Source organism: Daktulosphaira vitifoliae, unplaced genomic scaffold (genome assembly GCF_025091365.1).
Source record: "Daktulosphaira vitifoliae isolate Bord-2020 unplaced genomic scaffold, ASM2509136v1 Scaffold_1, whole genome shotgun sequence".
Lineage (NCBI taxonomy): Eukaryota > Metazoa > Arthropoda > Insecta > Hemiptera > Phylloxeridae > Daktulosphaira > Daktulosphaira vitifoliae.
Window position 1 is genome coordinate 55,877,674 of NW_026099572.1, and position 9,798 is coordinate 55,887,471.

Consider the following 9,798-nt stretch of genomic DNA (forward strand, 5'->3'; position numbering starts at 1 on the left):
TTTATTATATAAAATTGCTTGGTTAAAAAAGAATTATAATGGTTGTCGTTATTTTATGATAGACTAGATTTAAAATAAGTTGAATATTTGAGCAATGATATAATTGTAAGTAATTTAGTATTATTTTACTTATTACATTAGATAATTATTAATTATATGTAATTAAATGTACACATAATATGAAATTGCTTTTAAAACCTTAGTTAAACCTAAATTTATAAAGTTCAAGTTGAATTGAGGTTTCAAAGGCGGATTAACAATAATTTTGGTTTCTCTAATCTTTTTTTTTTCAATGTCTACTAATAAAAGTCGATTAGATAAAATAATTTACTAAATATAAGAAAAATTGCCAAAAATCAAAAAAAATTCAGTCCTTGAACAGAAATATTACATGTATTCATGTTTATTTAAGAAAAGGGGAAAATTTTTTTCCTTATCTAACACTCGAATTTTCAGCCATTTTGATATTTTAGAATTTAAATGATATGTTAATTGATTTTACCAGGGTTATAATGTACAATTAATAAATAATGTGATTAGAAAATATGAATTTAAATTATTACAAACTATTTTAAGCGAGAAAAAAATTACTTTTTAGAAGTAGTTAATTTTTGTTTTTTTAATTATAAATCATATTTAAAGAGATAGCTTTTTAAGCGTGTTCTGAGATTAAAATAAAAACATACTTATTGGTTCATCTTTTCAAAGATTTGTAATTAATATATAAATAGAATAAAATTATAATTTTTAAAGTTGCCGTTTGATAATAATAATGAAATATTTTACAGTACGTGATATTAGCCCTATTTCTCGAGAAGAATCTGTCCTTAATTCGTTATTTTTAAATTATGACATTTGGAATAATATAAATTATATAAGATCGTTGAAATACTTAAATTTAAAAATACTATTGGTCAGTTTGTAAAAAAATCAAATTTATAAGTATAAATATTAATAGATTTTAGTATGGGGTTCTAGTCTGTTAAATTTAGTTTATCTTTCAAGTGCTATAAAATCGTTTTAATAGTGTGAATTAATTTATAAAGCAAACAGAACTACATAGAAATGCTTTTTCTCGTGAAAAATAAAAGGATGGAAGTTTTAGTAAAAATTCTAAGAACTCACAACAACAATAAAGCTACATTATGGGTCAACAAACATTACTTGTGCAGTGATAGTTTTTCAACGAAAGAACAATGTTAAAGTAAAAACTTTTTTCATTGAGTTTTTTGTAGGTAGGTGTATACCTACCCAATAGTATAAAAAAGTAAGTAAATTCAAAATTCTCGAATAAAGCCCGCATCTGTAAATTTTTTTATTAATTTATCTATCCCTAAAGAACTGTAGCGTTAAAGAGATATATTTTGTAAATGTACTGCTAGATTAATAAACTTTTTGTGATCTAGCTAAAAGTAAACTCAGTCCCTCATTTTTTTGTAATTATATTTCTATAATACCGAAGAATCCTTGACAAATTATCATTTACTTTTTAAATAAAAAATATTATTTTTTAGATATTTACAAATGGTTTTTAAAATTTGTTAAAGCCGTTTCAACAAATTCTAATTTTAGAATTGGTCACATTTATTTTAATATATTAAAATTGTTCAGCTGTATTGTCATAAATTTTCAATTTCTAAAACTCAAAATTTTGTTATGATTGAAGGTTTTTGGCGGATGATAATATTTTAAGTTAATAGCGAGCGCTGGCAATATTTTTATATAAAAGAAAGTAAAATATGTAATTAATGAAAGAAATAAATCATAATTTAGGTATGATTGAAATTGAATTTATCATAAGTCATTGGTAGCTAGAACATTTTTTAAGTTAATAGTAGACCTCTAAAATCACTTTTTAATAGTCTTTTGAATGAACCTAATATTTGAAAAATCCTTTAAATATAATTAAATTTCTTATTTAATGGATGGATACTATTTTTATAAATAACGAGAATAAATCTCCCACCATTTTATACCCTTTTAAGTAGAAAAATTGACGAATTTTCAAAAAAGTATGATGAATGAAAGAAACATATTCAAGGTACTAACAAAAACTTTTTTATTTTGATTTATTCAATTCAGAAAAATAAAGAATAATTTTAAGTAAAAAAAATTAAAATTTTCGGGCAACGAGGGACATATTTTAGCTTTGATGCGAAGCTGAGAAGGTATTAATTTTACTATGATGTGTTTTTTGAATTTAGATAGTTATGTTTTAATTAGAAAAAAATTGTGATCTTTGTAAAATCGGTTCAGTAAGTACTGAGAAAAATTCGCGATAGATAAAAAAAACTAATAGATTTATGTGATTTTTGTGTACTATAATAAAACCAATTTCTTTTCAGTTTCGCATTAAAGCTAAAAATTAAATGTATAAAAATTAATAAGTATATAGATTAGTGTCAACTTTGGTAAAATTTTATTTTTTATTTTTAAAAATTATAAAGAATCCTTTGTAAATCAACTGTTAGAACCAAAATGTATGGAATTATTAGTTTTCAAATTAGAATTATTATTTTATTTTTTTTAATAAGCTATACTGCTTTAGTTAAATTTAATTAAGAGGACAAATTGATAGTTATCAATTTACCTACAGGTAATCTCAGAATTTTGTTTAAGGGCAGCAGTTTTCGCTTATTTTGGCTTCACCGTTTATGAATACACTTAAAAAGTTATGTAGGAATGAGTGGGGCTATTGACACCCTTAAGCTTTAATTGAATCTCTTAAAGAATGTATTCACCATAAAAACTTTAAATTTAGTAGAAATACAACTTGATGTTAAGATTAATTGTTAAAAAGCCCATTAATTTTTTTTAAGTATTATTAACTAATTAAAAAAGAAAGTCAACTTTTCCCAAACCCAAACTCTATACTAGACAAATTTGAATAAGAATTATAATTTAAATACTTATTATTCATAATTTAAATGAAAATAATTTTTATTTACTCACGCTCAAGTTACAACCTTACTCCGTAAAACAATATTATTGCATCGTTCTTACAAAAAAGTATAAGTGCGAACTAAAATAAACAAACGTGTTAATTTATATTATTTTTGTTGAATTCGTCATTGTTTGATTAATATATTCAAAAACATTTCCATAACAATTTCGTAAATATGATTAATATTATTTTTAATTCATGAATATCATTTTATCCTAAGCGTCAACTTGCCCTGCTCTCCATAATTATTTTTTTGTTTTTCAAAACAAATAAATTTTTGATTAAATTAGATTTTTAAATCTAAATGTTGTCATAATTAATAATAAATTCTCAAGAATAAATAATTTAAAAACTAATCATTTCTATACCTAATAATACCATTCTCACTTGTGTAATATAATTATACAATTTTATAACATAATACGTTTTCTTAAGGGAGCCTCCTGGTATAAAATACTTCTAATTAGGTTAACATTAATAACTTTTTTAAGTTAAATGATAAATTATTATATAATTCTGAATATATTTGTATCGAGAACTAAAAAATATAATAAGAATTTATTTTTCAAAAATTAATAATTTCATTTGTATCCTATATAATTGATTATCCAAAAATTCCTGATTTTTTATCTCTAGTATCAAGGCGAATAATAACTGATTCCTTTTGTTTACTCGTATAAGTGATCTAATTGTGGTACTTAGTTTTGTGTATAAAATTTAAACTTAATCAAAGCTAACAATTTTACATCAAATTGGTTTATCTACTAAACGTTAAATTAAATTAAATGCATTTTAATAAAAAAGGGTTATTCTAATATTTATATAATATACATTTATAATAACAGAACTTAATTAACTAAATAAAATTTATTGTTGGATTTTTGAAGTATCATAGGTTTTACACAGTCGATCCATTTAAAACCAGATAGAGGTCGCCCCTTTTAAAATGTATGGCTTAGCGAGCACATCAGTATCGCACTGCTGGACCGTCGGCAGTCTGTCGCCACCATCTCTCTTTAAAGTCGGCAAATGATCCTTATGTCGTGTATATTTTTCAAAATTCAAATATATTCGTTTTCAAATGGTTTTTTTGTGCTATATTCATTAAGTTAATGATTTTTTTCTTCGTTTTATAAGTATGTTATTATCTTAAGATTTATTTATTGATGACTTTATTAATTTCGACATTATGTGTAATTATATAAATTAATAGTAGCTGGTATATAGTTTAAAAATTCTTAGTTCAATTTATAGAAGCTTAAAAGGTAATAACATGTTAGACATATTTATTTAAATTTAACAAAGCTTTGATATCATAAGATATTCACTTGTTTTTATTAATTTTGTTATACCTTGTAATTTAATTGTCGTGAAATTTTAATCTAACGGTATCGCGAGATATTAGGTAGTATTTATTTATTATATTAATGTAGTAAATCTATGTAATGATATCTTTTCTTATCCGATGACAATTTAATTATAAATCGGATTTTGTAATTCTTCCAAAAAATTAAAATTTTTTCGACCTATAAAACAATTATTAGTTGAAAAGTTTTTTTTTAATTGGGTATAAGATAATAACACAACAAATATTTAAAGTGCATTCAAGGTATATTTACGTAGCAGTTGTTTAAAATCATTTACTTACAGCTCAAAAGTGTAGTGATAAAGGTAAAGGACTAAGGATATTAGTTGTATATAAAGTATTAGTAACGCATAAAGAGATTGTCGGGAGACTAATTAGATTTAAACCAATTTCGAATTGAATACCACTCAAAATAGTTGAAAAATAAAAAATTGGTTTCATTTCAAACTTTATGATGTGATAGCTAAATTATTTTGTTGAGAATTTTTTTTTATAAATTGGTTTGATTTGAATTTAAACATATTATTTTGATTTCATATTGATTTAAAAATTATTATTGTAATATTTTTGATTTTTAGATTGATTTTTCATATTGCTTATTTAAATTTATATCACGTCATTTAGGAAAAATATACAAAGTAACGAGGAAAATTATTTATCAAACACAACCCTTTATATTTTATTTTTCTAAAAAATGCATTATTGTTGAAAATATTAGTAGGATTTTATAAGGTTTATTAAAACGGATCATTTATAATCATGTCTTTGAGTATATACCTTATTAATAGTTTTATTATTTACCATCTGTAAAAAAATTCACCTTTCATAAAACATACTTATAGAAATTCATTCTTTAAGAGATTTATTTATTAATTTAACATTTATTTAAAATTTAAATGAAATCAAAAATAAAAGAATAACGTATTTTTGTGTCGTATATAAGTCAAAATCTATACTTTTGTTTAAATAAAATGAGTCCTTATCAATAATAGATTAAAAATGTAGAAAAATCACGTTTTTAAACAACAATTATGATTAGAGGGAGAAAATTTTATTCTACCCTACGTTTGTTATATATCATGTACACTAATTTTGTGATTGCAATGAGATATTTATTGTATATCAGTAGATAATCGATTTTGTGAGTTTGCAAAAGGCCTAAAAACTAAATCGTACATAAACTTCCATAAGTACGTGCTTGGAATGTGTCATTTTTTATATTATTCTTACTAAAAAAAAACTATTGATATAATATAAGATCTATATATTGGTTCTTCGTACACCAACAAAATTGTTTCTGAAGTTTAGATGATTTGGCTAGTTTATTGCTTGATTCATCTTTAAATATTCAGTATTAAATGGTGTCTTAATTCTTATTTTATCTTCTTTAATCAGTTACTGAAAAGTATAGCCCTTGAACAATTGATATAATTTTATATATACGACTAAAATAAAAATAACAATCGTTTAATATATTAATTTAATATTCAAAAATTTAACTTTTTTACTATAAAAAGCATTGAGCATTGAAAACTTAAACTTGAAAATTTGAATTTAGTCCATTGCATACATTTGTATTAAAACTTTTTCATTAAGAAAATATTTTATATTTTATAAGAACGTAACTAAAAATAATGATTCATAATACATTCATATAATATTTAAAAATGTCAGTATATAAAAAAATTATAAGTTGTAGTTAAAAAGAACACTCTACCATTATAAGGTATATAATTTGTTACTTTATTGAGCAATAACCTGTAAGTGAAAAAAAATTGTTTTAATTCTTTTTGATGATGTTTTATAATTAATTTTTAAGATTCACGTCAAATTATACTAATTTTTTTTATACTTTAAATTTAAATCAAGCTCTTTAAAATTTGCATTCCAATGTTTTAATGTCTTCAATGTTTAAACAAACGCTGTAAAATAAACACAGTTATTATACAAAATGTAATTCCTGTATTTTAATTATACGTAAAATAAATTGTATACTCTTAGTCTTGTTCTTACATAATTAAATTATCGACATTTTAATTTAGTATATCTTTTATTTTTACACCTTGTGCCACATTGTATATTTTGTTAATTATATGATTCGATATTATTACAAGTGAGCTAAGAGCAATTTATTGCTCATTACTGTGGTGTTATTTTCATTGTTGTGAAAATCTAGATAATCATTACGATTTTTATCCAGTTAATAATAGTACTATCTTTTATCTAGATGATTTTAAAAATGGTTATCAATAGTCATATAAGATGGTATTTATTGTCTGGACCTTAATAAATATCTAGATATTTTATTAATGTACAAGTAATGAAATGATAAGCAGTACATAGAAGTTATTGATCTTTTTCAAAGTCTTTTATCATTTTTTGTACAGTTTTATATAATACTTTATAATAAAACCATAAACCACAAATGTGTTATGGTAATATATTCAAATGTTTATAACTTTAATTAATATTCCTGTCATTTTTAGATAAATCGATAAGCAAAAATATATTATGGTATTCTTTGTATAATAATTGAATTTGTATACATAATAAAGCCATAAAAGTTAGATAATTGTGTCTAGTATATTTTTAAATAAAATAGTTATAAATAATTATATCACTAGTAATACAAGATAAGGAAATGGATGTTATACATTATTTTATTTTGTTTAGTCTGTTGTGGAGTTCCTACAAATATGCGGTGTATTTTTTGAAAAAACTGATCAATAACATTGACAAGTTTTAAAAACATTATCTATGATTAAAAAATTAATTACATTCAGAATCCAGTGAAATAGACTAGAGGCATTTTTTTAGTTTAGTATTGGTTGATATCAGACAATGATCAAAATAACTGTCGTAAAAAGCTTTCATGCGTATTTAACACAAATTTAAAACAATGCATCATATTTACCAAAAATTACATGATATTGACTTAAGAGACCGATTATTCATAGAGAACGAATCGAAGAACATATTTTCTTTTTCAATCGTATAGTATACAAAAAATCCTTAAATTTGATTTAGTTTTAAATGATGAAGACGATCCGTTGCTATGCTAAACACTATAAAATCAGTCATTTTTCTAAAATAATGTATGATTTTTTGCTTTAATGACTGATAAATGCAGTATTTCTTGGCTTATTTTAAATTTAATTTTTAAGGTAATACGCATTAAAAAAATTATCAAACTAAAATTCAAAAAATTTTACTGTTTCTGTAAAATTGGTTAGTTAAAATCTATGTTTCATTTACTTTACTTTTTATTTTAAAAAAATGATACTTTCTAATTAATTTGAGGAAATTTATTTCTTAATTCAATTACATTTAGAGATTACTCTTAAGTACGCAAAAAAATAGACAGTTATTTTAGTGCAGTTGTAATCTCATACATAATTGTACGTAGATTTTACCTTAGATTAGTGTTAAGTTGATTTTAGTTATATTTACGTGATTAAAACAATACTAGTTTATAACGTATTGTGACTGTATCGTTTTGAGAATATTTGTTGTATTTAAAATTGGAATCAAATTAATCTAAACTCTTAAGATTTTAAATCAAGAAACTTGATATTTTTATTATAATTTTTATATTTCTTATTTTGAAATGTATCAACATAATGTATTCAATTCAGCGGTCCGATTTGATGTAAATTCAAAAAGACTCAATTTATTCCGTAGCTATCTAATATTATTGGTTGTAGATAAAACAACTTCAATATTTTTTGTGTATGGTTTTTAATGAAATTATTGTAATTTAATAAAACACTGTAACATAACTTTTCAATATTTTAAGCATAACTTACATAGGTACATGATAAAATATTCTTTGAGATTATAGATAAAATTTCAATGTTAAGCGAAGTCACTTAAGTAACTTTTTCAAATCGATCAAAATAAACAATCTACCGAAAGTATAATAAAGTTACGAATATACGTAAAGTGGAATTCTTGACTCAACTCATCAACTAAAACGAAAGCCACAGATAAAATATAAAGTTTGTCTCTGTTTTATACTTCTTCATTATTTCTTTTCCTTACGATTTTTTACTATTTATAAATTGTGGAAAATTATGGTGAACATTTTTAAAGAATAATTTCTATAAATAAAATAAAAAATTTATATAAGTTGAAATATGAAATTTTAAAAATTATTTTCTAAGTTAAGCTTTGATAAATATTTATTTTATATGAAAGTCAATATATATTATTGAGAAAATATTTTAAACTGTGATGTTAAATAACTTTGCATGTATATGTAATATATACGAACTATATACATTTTATGCATCAAAAGATTTATTGTTATACCTTATATTTAATTTTAAATTCAGTTTTCTTTAAATGTGTAACATTTGAATGATCTTTTAAATTATATATATGTACATTAGGGTTACCGTAAGGTACATTGGTAGGTTTTTTTAAAATAATATTTAGAAGTGCCATTCACTAAAATTGTTCGAATATCCAAAAGAAATAATTGTGCAAAAATTGGCGATGATTGTCATACTCTAAGACGTGCCCCAAGAGTGTTAAAAATAATACCTTAAGGGTAGATTTTTGGTTTTTTTTTGTCTATTTCAAAAACATTAACTTTTATGAAAAAGTTCATAAAAACTCTTTTATAGATATAATATTTTTCTGTAATAAAGATATGTACAAAATTTTTGAAAAATTGTTATTTAGTCTAACAAAAAATGAAAATGCAAATATTTTATATTTACCATTGAAACTATTAACTATTAACTTGCTTTATTTTATAAACTGTTCACTGTAAAAAAAAAAATGTTCACACAAAAGTTGTTTTAAATTAAATTTTCTATATATTTTTAATCTAACATTTTTTTTTTACCATTTACTATTCACAAGGTACATTGAATAATTTGTAAAATTAATTAAAATAAAATATTCAGAATTACATACTAATAAAATACTAAAAACTACTTTACAAATAAAAAAACGTATAAAAAATTAAACTAGAAATTAAAAAAATTCTTATTTTTAGAAGTCTTGACATAAATTACTTTTATTGTAATTAGGAAAACAACACCGATATTCTGTAACAATCTGTAGTAGATATTGTTTTTGTGCTTCATTGTTTGTTAAAATACTATTATATTCTTCGATGAGCTTCACACCACTCTCTGCCAAATCATTTACGACTTTTAAATTATTTACAATTTCTTTTTCTTTTCTATATTGATTGTTGTCTTTCCATTACAAAAGATCTAGATCTAAAAAAATCAATTTCAAATCTTTCATAAGTTTTTTTTGATTCCGTTGAAGTGAAGTCTTCAATATTTTTATTTTTATATTCATAAATTCCATTTAAACCTAAAACTACACATTTGTGCATACATGGAGCTTCTACGCGATTATTAAATGAATTCACCATTTTAATTTTGGTATCTTCAGACAAATTATTATCAAAAAATGCCAATGCTGCTGTTTCGGATATTATATACTATGAGTGACCGGACAGGTCTTT

General features: G+C 22.4%; 1 long non-coding RNA gene across 1 annotated transcript; it reads left to right on the forward strand.

The window, feature by feature from the left end:
- Positions 1-33: 33 nt before the first annotated feature.
- LOC126894144 (uncharacterized) lies at positions 34-8,379 on the forward strand. The gene is made up of 3 exons (XR_007701327.1): positions 34-105; positions 1,047-1,267; positions 8,145-8,379. It is a non-coding gene; the product is annotated as an uncharacterized LOC126894144 (long non-coding RNA).
- Positions 8,380-9,798: the final 1,419 nt, after the last annotated feature.